The sequence below is a fragment of the Rhinichthys klamathensis genome, unplaced genomic scaffold (assembly GCF_029890125.1).
Source record: "Rhinichthys klamathensis goyatoka isolate OS25496 unplaced genomic scaffold, OSU_Roscu_1.1 h1tg000264l_1, whole genome shotgun sequence".
NCBI classification, from domain to species: domain Eukaryota; kingdom Metazoa; phylum Chordata; class Actinopteri; order Cypriniformes; family Leuciscidae; genus Rhinichthys; species Rhinichthys klamathensis.
The window spans coordinates 1797263-1812152 of record NW_026606785.1 but is presented as its reverse complement, the minus strand read 5'-3'; the positions used below and the strand labels follow the sequence as shown (position 1 = coordinate 1812152).

Here is a 14890-nt window from a genome sequence, read left to right as displayed (position 1 = left end):
CAATACCTAGTATTGCTACAGACTTACATTAGGTTAGCAAGCCCAATAAATTAAAATAAATCCCAAAACAATCTATATATATATATATATACATATAGTGTTGTTTTATTATTATTAACTATAACCTAAATGTATAGACCATATTCAGTAAATAAGGACACATGCAAGTTCATTTTCACAATAAACAAAACGTTTTTGTTTTTTTCCAAGTAAATTTTTTTTTTAATACTATTAAGCATTCACCCTAGACAACGCATCTGCGATAATATTGTCTATTCCCCGGATATGCACAATTTGGAGGTTAAAAGGTTGAAGCAATAGACTCCAGCGCATTAACCTACGATTTGAATTGTACATGCGACTGAGGAATTTGAGTGGCTCATGGTCAGTATAGACCTTAACTGGATGTACCGTAGAACCTAAATACACTTCGAAGTGTTGAATAGCCAGGACTAAAGCCAAAGTCTCTTGCTTGATAGTGGAGTACTTTCGCTTGGCAGAATTACATTTCTTAGAGAAGAAACTCACGGGATGGTTTACGTTGTCTACGCCTGATTGCAAAAGTACGGCACCGGCGCCTACGCTGCTGGCGTCCACAGCAAGCTGAAGGCGATCGAAGAAGAGGAGAAGAAACGTCTCGACATAGAAGAAGAGAAATACCAGGCCCAGATACGAAAGGAGGCCATTGAGAAAGCAGAAACCAAGCAGTATACCAGACCGACAGAGTGAAAGGCCTCCATGTTCGTGTCTTACGTTATTAGACCACAAATCGTCGTGCGAAAAAAGAACTGAAAGACTTTGTGGCAAAGAACACCGCTCTCATTGTTTAGGAGGAAACCCAGTTCCAGAAATACGCCAATCAAGTCATCGAAACAGCCGAGAAGGCAGGGAGAAACATCTACCCACTCCTAAAGAACAAGCGGTCAGTCCGTAGATACGGCAAGAGCGTGCAAGCGTTTTTATAATTAATATCCAGTTCTCCTGTTGCTCAGTTTACTATTTGACACAAGGTAAGGCTATTTCGATTCTTTGCATTGAGTGAAATTAAAGTTAAAGACCTCAAAATAAAAATGGAATTCACTTGAACAATATTTTGATGAGAACAAAAAGTGCCACATCAACTGTAGTTTCGTAGGTATAACCGGACAAAATATGAACAATAGCTAGGAAAAAAACAAGTGGCGATGAAAAACAAATTAATTTATTTTTTAACAAGCATGTAAACAGAACACCTTATCTCAAAGTTGAGAGAACTCAGCTTGGCGGAAAGATCTCTTTTTTTCTCCACGAAGGCCCGACCAGCTACAAAGTAGGCAACCTTTCCTGCTTTCCGTGCCTCGTCGACTAACGGCCACAACTTCATTCTACCATCTCTGTCGGCCTTGCAAAGATCCTCTCTAAAACGCAGACCATTTTCCCGTAGATAAGCGGAGTTTTTGGCTGCCGCCCGTACTGCTGCTCTGTGTATACGCGAAGAGAACTGGATGATTACACCGCGGGCAGAATTTTCTTCACACCAACACGATGCACTGTGTCGATCACATCCGGAAGATGGTCAGCGTGCTCTGGCAGTAATTTCTGACAAATGCCAACCACTTCTCTCCTTACATTTTTTTCATCGATATTATCTGACAGGCAGTGTAATTTCAAATTCCAACGTCTGGAATACCGCTCCAATTCAGTGATGCGTGACTCCAATGCGCCGATCCGATTGTTCTCTTTCAACAGTGGTGACTCGACTTGGGAAACTTTGGTCTTCACCTCATTCACATCATCACACACGGCGTTAAGCTTTTCTCTCAATCCGGCAATATGAGAGGTGTTGACCGCAACCATCGACTCCAGCTTATCAGGAATGGCTTTTATAATAACTTGGAAATTTGTTGTCTAATGCATACAGTTGTGAGTTGGGAGATAGAGAAATACGAAGCAGACCTAGTTTTGTCCAAATCTGATTGGCAGCGCATGCAGGACAGTGTGAACGGAGTGAATCGTCACAGCAGAAGTGTCATAGCAGCGGCTGAACAGCGGGAGGCGCTGCACATGCGCTCTAAAGAGCACGTCAAACCCAACACCATAGCTGTGAGTGACAGCATCGCACTGGAGTTACTGCATTTGTAGCTCTCTTATTGTGCGGGGCTCCGTACTTCTTATGCCGGGCGTACACCAAAGGATTTTCACAGTCCCAGACTAAAGACCGGCAGTCTTTAGGAATCTTACTGGAGTCTCGGCGCGCTCCCGTCGTCTCGATCGTTAATTGTGAGGTGATAATCTGGAGTCGGCGACCCGATTTATGCCAGTCTTTCTCTAGTCTTTCATATTAAACATGTTTGATATTATCGCAAGTCCTAGCGTAGTCATAGTGACGTAAAACAATCAACAACCAATAAAATCGTTCTCAGAAAACCGGAAACAGGAAGCCATCAGTCACAACAAAGAAACACTTATATCCATAATTTCAACACAGCATTTAAAATTATACCCTTTCAAGACATTTAGTTCAAACTATTGTTCTCATCATATAATGATATAGATTCATAACCCCCGGTCATGTGAAAAAGTTAGGTCATCCCATTAAATAGTCAACTCTTTATTAACTCTTTCCCCGCCAGCATTTTTAAAAAAAAGTTGCCAGCCACCGCCAGGGTTTTTGACGATTTTCACTAAACTTTAATGGCCCGCAGAATATTTTCTTCTATGAATATTGTCAGGGTCTTGCTCTGGCAGCTTTGTCTGTGTTGTCTTTGTTTCATGTCTCTATGTTTGTGTTGTGCTTTAACATATGGTTTTGTTTGTGTTGGCCATGTGCTCCTCTGTTCCTGCCTCCTTGTTTCCCTGTACCACACCCTCTTGTCTAGTTGAGTCCTCTTTTGTCTGAGTGTTGTCACCTGTTCCTCATGTTCTCTGCTCCCTTGTTTGAGTCCTCGTTTACCTGAGTGTGGTCACCTGTTCCTTGTCTGAGTGTGCTCACCTGTTCCTCTTGTTCTTAGCTCCCTTGTAGCCACATCGAGATGTGCCTTAATTAGCTCAAATTATGCATAGGGAATTTTAATAATTAATCATGAATATGATTAATATATTGCATATTACAGTTAAATTATCGAAATTGAAAATAGATCGATTGTATATATGAATGGTAAATCATAACGAATTATAATTCCTCATTCATATATCAATGGTCTCATTACAGATCGATTATATGAGACAACTTTAAGGGAATTAATTTAGTTTATCAAACAATCGGTTTGTCCAGCAAACAGCCGTAAGATTAACTTACCAACTTCTCAACAAAGTTATCCCTTTTTATAAACTCCAAGAAATCTCAATGTTCCGGCCGTGAACATTAATTTTTCTCATGTTTATAAAATTTACGTTACTGATATAGTAACAACTTGTAAAGCTTTGTAGCTATGAGATATTCATTTCATTGACTTGTAAATGAGCACTTCAGGATCAATCAAGAATATGGTTTTAATAATTGAAACTACGGATACAGAATTCTACATTTGAACACAGGATACATGTATGTACAGTTAAACAGTAAAACTAACGATACAGACGAGTAACAAACAGGAGTGAGAGAGAGAGAGATTGCGAGGGAGAAAGATGGGGAGGGAGAGAGAGAGAAAGAAGATGAGAGATCTTCTGGTTTGGCAAAATTCATCACAGACACAGAACCTCTGAGTTAGAACAAGACTCAACAGATCTTAAACCTTGAAAGAATGGTAAACGGTTACTTGCACAGGTAACGCTCTCTGGCGTGATGTGAAGAAAGCATGTGTCTGTGTCTCTGTCCTTGCGTCACGCGTTCACGTGGTCTTTCAGAGCGGGCAAAGCGCGTTAGTTTGAAGGAAGGCTTAAAGGTCTTTGGTTCTCCTGGTGTTGCTGAGGAAAACTGTGTCTTGCGTGTGTGTCCTTAGGAGCGGGTGCGTGCTTTCTCAGCCTTTCCGGGCGAGCGCGGTCACTGCAGATTCAAAGAGTCTCCTTCAGGTTGAAGTTGCCGATTACGTTCATTTCACTGAAACTAAACGTAAGAAAAGTCCGAAGACGAAAATAAAGAAAGATTAAAGAAAACGGAGAAAGCCCCCCCTAAGGGGGCCATGGATCCAGAAACCTCTCACAGGAAAAAGCTCTCGTGTTCTCCGAAAGAAACTTCTGTGTCTCTTATGGAGAGGAGGGTTCACGCCTCTGTTTGCGCGAACCACACATGACCGTCCGCGGATCTGAAGCGGACACAGTTCTCTTTGTCCTGTGGGGGATGCCCACTTCATGAGGAGATTGTATTTGAGCCGTTTGGCTCCTGAAATATGAAATGTGTAAAATAATGCACCTTACTTCATCATGCTATCGGAATTCGGCTCCGTTAGATTGAGCGAATTACAGACATATCAGACACGTCACATGAAGATTATCGGAATATAGAGTTACATTCATATGCAGAATTACAAGCATCTTTAAAGTTTGCTTAACACACAATAAAATTGTCAGTACTTCCAGTATGGCATGTGACGACATCTAAGCACAAAAATGAATACATTTAAAACATGTAGAGGTACTTTTCTCTGAAAAGTTCCATGGCTGGTGTTTGTGTGTTGGAACATTCTTTTGATGAACTCTTAGACTTCAGAGCTATACACTAGCAAACCACACTTCTATTATAAAGCAAAGCTAATAAGATATGCATGCGTACAGGAAGGTTGGATACAATTTCTGTGTTATATACATTTATAGGACATTCTTATCCTAAGTTATGCACAAAGACGTCTGTGTTCGTGCATCTGTATGTGTGGCGTGCATCTGTCCATCCGTGGTGTGTGTGTGTGTGTGGAATGGGCAATTGTCTGTCAGCACTCAGGCAGCATTGTGAATTGACATACTCATTGCACAATGCTCTGTTGTGAGGTGGTCAAACCAAGGAGACCCTAAGGGGTCGCATGGTCTTCGGCCGGACTCGTGATCTCATCTCGAGTCACATGTCCAGAGCTGACTCAACTCGTAAGCAAAGCATTCCGTTGTTCATTCATTAGAGAAAGATGCTGCATGTGCGAGTCAGAGTCAATGATTTAATCAATTCAAAACACTATCCCCTTTGTTTCACGAATGGAAGTTAAGGGGAACTTAACTAAATTAGAATCTAGTTAATTCACTCCCCATACCAGAGCTGGCTCAATTACCTATCTGATTATCACTACACCCTTTATATGTGTTCTCTTGCCCTCATGTGTTGCCAGTTCGTTAGATGTTGTTCTTCTGTATAGACGTTGTGCTACATTGTTTGTTTGACAGTCTAGTAATTTCTAGTCAGAGCTAACTTAAATCTCCTCGTCTAGTCTCGTCGTTTCTTGTGCTTTCTGTGTCTTTTGTCTTCCCTAGTTTGTCCTCCAAGCTGAGCTTCCCTGGCCGCTTATACCATCAGCCAAGCAGCAAGACAGTCTCTTGCTGGCCTTCTGTGTCTACCCTCCCTAGTGATGGCAAAATGAGGCTTCCTGAACCACTGAGACCTCGCAGCCCATTGCTTCACCCAAAGGTTCATTACTCGAAGCTTCATTCAGCATTGCTCACTAGTGACACCTAGCTACTGTGCAAAGAAATAGCAGGCAAATTAATTCATTCTGAACCAATGACCCGCCCCCCTCCCGCTCTGTTTTATTTATTTATCTTCTTCTCACTGTTAATTTCTCTGTAACCTTTCATTTGCAATAATAAAGAGATCTGTGCAGACATTTGTCCATTGCCTGGGTATGAAATAAAACGTGTATCTTTCTCTGTCTGCATTTACTTGTACAGAGACAACTGTCACACACACAGTTAATTAATTTATTCAAAAAAAAAAAATTGGATAGTGACAGTATGAACAACAAAAGGGACTGTGTTGAGTGCAGTGCTTATGGTGGAGGGACTCGAGGGAGTGTAATAAAGTAAACTGCTGTAAACACCACAGTTTGGGGTGGATGAAGGAAGGATTGCAATAGATTTTTATTGAGAAAATGAATTTTTTTGAAGTGTGTTGGGGTTTAGACAATTCCTCTTCTTGGACAAAACCTCTCCAGCCTTGGAAAAATATCCTTTCACAAGGAACAGAGGATGCAGGGGAACATAAAATGTCAGTGCCAGCGGGTATAAATGAAGATACTGATGCTTCTGTTGAGCCCAGACAGGGGAGGATCTCCTCTTTCTTGCTGGCTCCATTACCAGGATAAAGGAAGATGCCATAAAAAGCAAACAAATCCAAAAGGGCAATCCAAATGAAAAAGCAGTCCAGATCCAAAAATCTAAGCTACCAAAAATACAAAGCAATCCAAATAATCTTATCTAATTAATATAACAAGACTATAATATAGCTTCTATAATTAATAATAACAATTATTATTAATAATAACTATTCTAACCTGATATAATGTAATAATATACAGCCCTAACACGTATATGACACAATAACAACAATGAGAGATCTCTGACTCTCTGACACTACAACTGCTTCTAGCTTCTACTACTCCTGACAACACCCACAAGGTGGCGCGAGTTTCGAACCCCTTTATCCGGAAGCGACACTCAGACCGAACCGATGACGTATCCACACAAACCGAGGCCTCGTTTGTCATCAGTCACGTGATTTTCACGTTAACAACACAAGCCTCGAATCGCGGCTTCATCTGGCACGCCCATTTTTTCTCGACACAAGCTCCGATGCCTCGGTTCAAATGTCACATCACTAACCCTCCCTCCTACTATCATCCTGGGTTGGATTCAGCGCTCTCTCAGCCTGCCTGTCTTTGTGCCTCATCCCTGCCTACTGTTTGGACTATTCACCTCCTCACCCACCACCATCGCTCTTGTCTTGTCTACTGTCTTTCAATAAAACCTGTTAACACATTTCTGCATTTGAGTCCTCCATCATAGACTCGTGACAAATATATGAAGATGCTATATATCAAAATAAAGATCTGAGCCTCTGCTTTTAAACAAAAAAACGATTTTATTTTATCTTCATTTGTTCTTTTTTTATTGCCACTTGAACAGAGGTAGGTTTTGTCATGGGCGTCGGAACCATTGTATATGGGTGGGACAAGACCCACCCACTTTTTAAGACCAATGATATTGGACCCACTCACTTTTACATTCAGCGCATATGTCTGTTCGCTTTCTAGAGCGCTGTCAGTGAAATCCATTACACTTGAGGAATGCCCTAATGAATTAAACTCCATTTCCGCTGAATCGCTACATTATATTTCTCAACGAGCCGCAACTCACGAAAATAACCGCCCGTTGTACCCGTCCAGTCAAATATTGCGCTGCAAACATCAATAACAGCTTTAAGTTGTCAATGCTGGCAAATGACCATGGTATCAGCAGCGGGATAATCCACGGATAGCTGTGCATTTAATGCACGACGTGGAGGCGAGTTTAGTTTACTTGTTTAATTAAAAGGCATCAGAATACATGAAATGGCATTAGTAAATTTTTTCTGGGGGAGGACCCACCCACTTTTTTTTGCTTACTACGCCCATGGGTTTTGTCAAAAACACAACATTTTTGACAAAAAGCTGAGAAAAAGGCATTTTTATCAAACAAGTGCATTTTCAAGCAGAATACATTCAGATGTCGTTTCCTTCATATATAAAACCTTCCAAAATAAATTAAATTTATAAATAAATGTAAAATATATCAAATTTAGGCAGTGTAATTTGCTTTTGAGTGGTACACGGAGTAACATTTCCCAGGATGTAAGGGGACACCACAACTTTTGCAGTAGAACGAGGTCTCCTTCCGCAACCCCTTACGTACACAAACTCTGCATCCTCTGGTTGGGTGTTGCTTTTTGGGAGTGGGCAGGATTGGAACAAGTTCATGAACAGCAAAACTGACATTCAGCCGGTTGGTTGGGTCAGTGTTGTATGGTGCTCTTGGAGTGTTTTCAGTTGGGGGCTCAACACTTTCCTCCCCACCACCAGCATACTGTTGGCTGGTCCATGATTTTATAACACTCTGGATGAATGAGAGAAGAGTGTTACAATTACCCTGTGGGTTTTTCGCTTTGTAAATGACAAAAGCGTTGAACAAACTGATCTGAAACAGATACATGACAAATTTCTTCGTCCACTTGTGTGACTTCCTGATAAAAGGGTAGTACACAATGTTTTGATCTGTTCACCTCTGTTTTTCCTAATTGTACCACGTACATGGGTTTTCATATCAAGTAGGCGCTTACACAGTCGTACAGAGTTGTATAAGTTGTCCATAAACAATCTGTAGCCGTGACCTACTAGGCGATCAAGAAGAGAGACAACCGTGTCTCCCAGGGCAGCGCTTTCCCCACAATAGGGCTTCATGTTAAAACAGTACCCTGTATCAGAATCACACAAGATGTAGGATTTTACTCCATATTTGATGGGTTTATGGGGATTGTACACCCTGAAAGCTAGGCGTCCACGCCACAGAAACATCCCCTCATCAATGCAAATGTTTGACTTGGGCTGATACATTTCGCGGAATTTGGACACAAGGTGATCCAAGACAGGGCGGATTTTGTACAGCCTGTCAGTACAATTGTCTGGCCTTGTTGTATTATCATTGAAGTGAAGAAATCTCCATATGATTTCAAACCTGTTGCGAGGCATGACCTTGTTGAAGTAGGGGGTAGCTAACATGTCATCTGTACACCAATACATATCAAGTTCAGGCTTATGAATGATACCAGTGAGAAAAAGGAGCCCCATGAAAGTTTTCATTTCTGAAACTGTGACAGGCTTCCATGCATGATATCTAGCATGTTGTGAAGTGTCATCCATAGCCTGAATACACTGATCTGCATACAGGTTGGTCTGATCAACAATGTTCTGAATCAGTACATTAGAAATGAACAACTCAGTAAAGTCTACAGGTTGTTCTGACTCAAGAGCAGCAGCATCACCGATAGGCCCAGGATTCTCAGTGAAGGGAATGTTTTTTGGCTGCCAGTTAATTTCATGCCACTCAGGATCATCAGGTTCATCATCTTCAGCTGGATCAGGATGGTTCACAGTGGCCCTTGTTTGGTCACCAGCAGCACCGTGTTGATGTACTTGACGCATCCGGCCTCTGCCTCGCTGTGTTCTACCTGTAAATAATTATATGAGTAATTGGAATTACTTTCAATAAACAGACCTAGATACACACACACATATATAAATACATATTACAATGTGGTAAATGTGCACAAAGAGAGATACAATTTGGCCATTATACGCTCATATTTACAGACACAGCCACACATAAATGCATGCACACTCACACACAAATATTATAGTGTTTATTTATATATATATATATATATATATTTTATCCCATAAAGATATAACACTTTCTCAGATATTTTGTTTTCTTACCTCTATGCGTTCTGCCTCGCTGTGTTCTACCTGTGAATAATGATATAAATAATTGGAATTACTTTCAATAAACAGACCTAGATACACACACATATATATATATATATAAACATATATTACAATGTGTTAAATGTGCACAAAGAGAGAAACAATTGGGCCATTACACGCTCATATTTACAGACACAGCCACACATAAATGCATGCACACTCACACACAAATATTATAGTGTTATATATATATATATATTAGGGTGCATCAAATTTGAATGGGAAATTTTAATTTCAAAATATCAATTTGGCTGGCATTGCATTTTGTTCCAATTAACATAAAAATGACTTTTGCAAAGTTTTAAGGAATTCAATTGAGATTTAGGGGTGCCACCTAACACATGAACTTTGGCGAAATTTCAATTTTTAGTCTAATTGCCAAAAGGTTGACCTGGGAATGTTGAGTACAGTGAACTTTTATACAGTAACATTTTATACAGTAACAAATATAGGGTTATAAAAGTAAAAGTTGTTTGTTTGCCATTTGGGCAACTTGGGCATTTCTCAGAATTCAACTTTCAAGATTCTCCATTCATTTGTCCTATAGACAAAATGATTGGAGGTCAATGGGACATGTTCACGTGGCCTTACCCTGAATTTTGTGCAGCATGGATGGATGTCGGATGGATGTCTAGTGGCTAACTCACTGGCAACTAACAGGGCCTAATGGTAAGAGCTGACACTAACTAAATTTTAAACTTAATTGCTCAGTCTGTGCCAGAGTCTGCTCCACTGAGCAACATCACCAGGGACAAAGAGAGAGGAAATGGAACCTGAACTCTGAACCTAACCAGTGCGTCTCCCCCAGACATGTCTCCCCACCCGCCACCCAAGAGTAACCGTCCTATTCAGGGATTAGCTTGTGTTTGCAGCGGCGAAGGTTTGGCTGTATGTTGTGGTCATGTTCAACTGCCTGCAGCACATTCTTTCCTTCACATTCTGCTCACTGCGACGAAGTCGGATGTGAGCTTGACGCCACGATCGGGACACAGTCATTGACCACGTTCATTGCACGTACATTGACCTCACTGTGAAAACCTGGTTCAGGAGGACCTCACCAATGTGGTGCCGGCACCCAGACCAAAGCAGTGGTCGGCCCAGTGAGAGCTGTATGGCAATACAGGCTGCTGTGAGATGCCCGGTGTTTGACGCAGTGGTGTCAAATGCCATGTTGTGTCAAATGCCATGTTGTGTCAAATGCCATGTTGACAACCTGGTCAGTGCAGCACCAGTCCTGCAGCAACTTGCATGTCAACCGGCCAATGATCACTCCACATGCCTCATTGGTCTGCTTCTTATACGCTGGGACACCAAGCAGTTTCAGCCGCTCTGTATCTCCAACCACTACTGTAAGACGCTCCTCCAACTGGCGCACATTGCTGAGCATCTGTGTTAACTTGCTGTCCCAGTGTAGGGTGCACAATGGAGGTGGTGTCCACTGCTTGTGCTGTTCCTCACTGATTGTCTCCAGCACTTGGTGTCTTGCTCGGTCAGCATTTGCGTAAGATGCAGAGAGATGTGTACATTCACCGCCTGACTCTGCAACAAGGCCACGCGTGAAGGCAGCCTGTTGCATTGGTGACATCTTCAACCTTGTAGCCAGTGACACGACACTTGGTCGGCTAAGGAATGAAGACGTTTGTTCCAGTCTTCTGCTTGTGGGATGGTTCGCCCTCAGATGGTGGATAGACTGTGTTAGTATCCTCCTCTGTCTCCTCATCACTCTCCGACTCCAAGCTGGACATTGCACAAAGCGCTTAAGACTCTGACTATCTTAAGTAGGACTACACTGCAATGCATTCTGGGTAAAATAAGACACTTTTCAAAACAAAAAACATGGCGGATCGAGTAAGCGCATTCATCTGCTCAGTGCAGTTTACCCCAGCGGAAAATATATGTTTGTTGGAGGAGTATAACAGTTACAAGGACATTTTACTTGGGAAATTTAGCGGAGAATGTAGTAACAAGAAGAAATGTTTAATTTGGAAAGGGCCATTTTCCCTTTGCTTTTGGCTGTTTGTAATGTAACTGATTGTTACTGTTGGTTGCCAAGGTAACAGAGTCTTAGACCTAAGTTAGCCTGGGGGGGAAGGCGTCTAATTTTTTTGGTCTAAATTAAAGTAACACCAGGTAACTTTTCAACCTTCATAATATATTTCCAAGTCTCTTGTGATGGTACATCGACTTACAATAGGTTGAATGACACGTCTGCCATAGCCTGACGGGGTCTGTAGCGTTTTTAATCGTACTTTTAAACTTCGGGTTTCGGGTAGTAACCGGCGAACAAAGAGAACTACAAAATTCGACTGCTTTACGGCATATACGTCACTTCCACCACCACCCCCACTTCCTTAAAATCGGACGTGCGAGCCAAATGTTATAGTCATGGCCGAAGCAGCACAGAAAAACAAGAAAGCAAAGGTTTTATCGGAGCAAAGCAAAAAGAGAAAAAGAGAAAGTGATCGCGTTAAAGGCAGAACAGAATTGGGCCAGCATTTTCTCGCTGGCGTGAGCTGAAGGAGGAGGAGGGGTGCCCGACCGATGCAGACTTGGCAAAAAACAAAACAAAAAGTCAAATGAAAGCCTATGTCTAAACGGCTTGTACAAGTTTGGTAGGGGCTACATTCTTGCAAGTAAATATATAAGATGTACAAAACCTAACATGTCTGTGATATTTGTTTATTTGTCTTGCCTCAAGCTATAATGCAAATCGATTTGTAAAATTTGCAGATTCATTTATGGTAGCTTGATATTATAATATTGACGATATATGGTTATTATCTACCACTCAAACATTGCATTGAAGTATCATATAGATCCAGTAAAACGGTAACCAATAGACTAGGCTACTATAATGACGCTGGCTTGTAAACGTGATCATCGCGATCATTTGTCGTTAGAAAAAAATAAAACCCATGAAATTATATTCATATGACATGCTGAAATATATGCCACTGTACCTGGGATGAAGACATTTCAGACAAGACGCAAGCAGAACACCTGCATGTGACCTCCTCCTACAGTGTTCAGGGCTATCGTGGTTGTCAACAATTGCACGTGCATGTAGGATGACAGAGTTTACGACAGTAGTAGAGGTCTAGAGGACAATACTGTTTCCCAACTGTAGGGGGACCCCACCCCGAGAGCAAAAGTAACCTGGTGTTACTTTAAGTCAGTCTTTATTTTTGTGAAACAGTCTAACTTGCATTAGACTAGTCTATGAGCAAATTTTAGACTTGTCTAACACTATAGACCGGTCTAAAATAGCTTTGTGAAACCGGCCCCAAATGTGGCCACTCTCTCATTCTTCATGCTGGCCAAGAAAGCTAGGTCTTCTGGATTATCAATCAGCTTTTCAACATTTGGAGGCCACAGCGGAAATGTGGCATCAAGTCTGCACTCCATTTTCTCCAATTGTTTCGCTGTAGTCTCACTGGAGCGATTGGCCTGGGCGATTTTCCGCAGCTTGTTGTTAGCATTGACTAAGTCTACCACCAACTACAATGCTACTCTCAATAAACATGAGTCATCTATACTGTGAATATGACATTGTCCACTCTAGAATACTGTTGATGTTAAGCTTAATAGCTTAGCTAACATAGATAGCTAACTGTGGTTAGCAAACTGTTGCTAGCTAACGTTAGCTAGATGTAATGAGCACCAAATACCTATAAATATGACTTAAATGACTTATGATAAATAAGTATACAAAGATACAATTCCAGATATGATAGTAATATGTAATAATACATACCAAACACAGAAAGATCACCTCAAACAGAAAGATCACCTCAGATTTCTTGAGCTGTAGTATTGTTTACCTCAGATCTCAATGGCGACCATTGAGCACTGTTAACCACTTTATCCTACAAAAACAGATGTACGGTGGCACCCCTAAATCATCATGTACTGGAAAAATATTTTGCATTTGTTGTTTCTACATATATTGGAACACTTTTAGCACCCAGCCATATCAAAATTCAAGAATTGTGTTTTTTGATGCACCCTAATATATATATATATATATATATATATATATATATATATATATATATATCCCATAAAGATATAACACTTTCTCAGATATTTTCTTATCTTGTCTTACCTCTATGCGTTCTGGCACCTTGGAGCGACGAATTAGATCTTGACCTTGAATGCGTCCACTCACTGTCCGAAGTATCACAGTCTGTAATGTCACAGTCTGAATTGTCACTGTCCAATCTTCGACACACAGGTGAACTTTGTCTTCGTCCAGATCGACGGGTGAACGATCTATCTGCGGCACGTCCATGGCTAGAACTTTCTGTGACAACATGTGCATCTCTCTCACTGACTACTTCGTCCCGATCAGATTCAGAATGATCAAATAAAGAGTGATCGGACTCCGAGTCCATCAACACCTCCAGCACTTGATCAGCCGTATACCTCTGCATTTGTCTGTCTGATATTTTGAGCTACATTCTCACTACTCCACTTCTTCACGTTAGAGACGATCGCAGTCTGTTGCTTTGATCTTTGAGTTGTGTACTCTTTCAAAACATGCGCGTGGGTCTTCCTTACCGTATATACCACCTAAAACACGGATACCCGGAAAATTCCGTGTTTGGCGGGGAAGCGTTTTTTTATAAAACCCGGAAAATTTCGTGTTTGGCGGGGAAAGAGTTAAGAAATGTTCACATAATGTCAAATTTGATTTTTTTTATTCCTGGAAAAGAAAGTGATTTATTGTAATTAAACAATATAAATTAACATATTTTTACTCATCAAACAAAAAATATGCATAAAAATGCCTATTTTAATGGAGGAAAAAATTAGGACCCCTAATAACTAGTGATACCCCCCTTTGTTGAAATTAATTCAGTGAGGTAAAATGGTGGAATGGCTGATGTCAAAGTCCTTTGATATCTTTTAAAATCCTTTTCCACACTCATAAGCAGTGTGGGGGAAATATATGGGGGGTGTCCTAATTTATTCCTCCTCAAAAATTGCATTCTTTTAAAATTACAGTTCACAGAGAGTCTTAAAAAGGGCTTTCTTATTTTTAAATAGTTTATATAAATCACTGGGTCCTTCAGTATTGTTATGTTATTACATGTCCGTATGTTGAAAAATAGACAGGCTTTCATGGTGTCCTATTTTTTCACATGACTGTATGGTTGCCTTTATATAATTTAATAATGATAATTTATTATTATTATTATTATTATTATTAAATGATAGCTAACTGTAGCTGCTTCTCCTCCATTTTTGTTAAATCACTGCTGAGCATGATGGGAGGAATTTGGTGGGAAAAAAAAGCTAAAATAATCTTGTTGTAGTCTTGTAAATAGTGTCACTACAAGATTCAGTGTATGTAAAATCTTTAGTCTGAGACTAAAAACACTGAACCCAAAATCTTTAGATGTGAGCTGATAATCTTATAAAGTCTTTTCTAAATCTTTTCAAAGTCTTTAGGTGTACAGAAAGCATTAGTCTCA

At 40.7% G+C, this 14890-nt stretch overlaps 1 pseudogene; it reads left to right on the top strand.

The window, feature by feature from the left end:
* The window catches only part of LOC130102008 (cilia- and flagella- associated protein 210-like), a 31172-nt pseudogene that overhangs the window by 5008 nt on the left and 11274 nt on the right, over positions 1 to 14890 (top strand).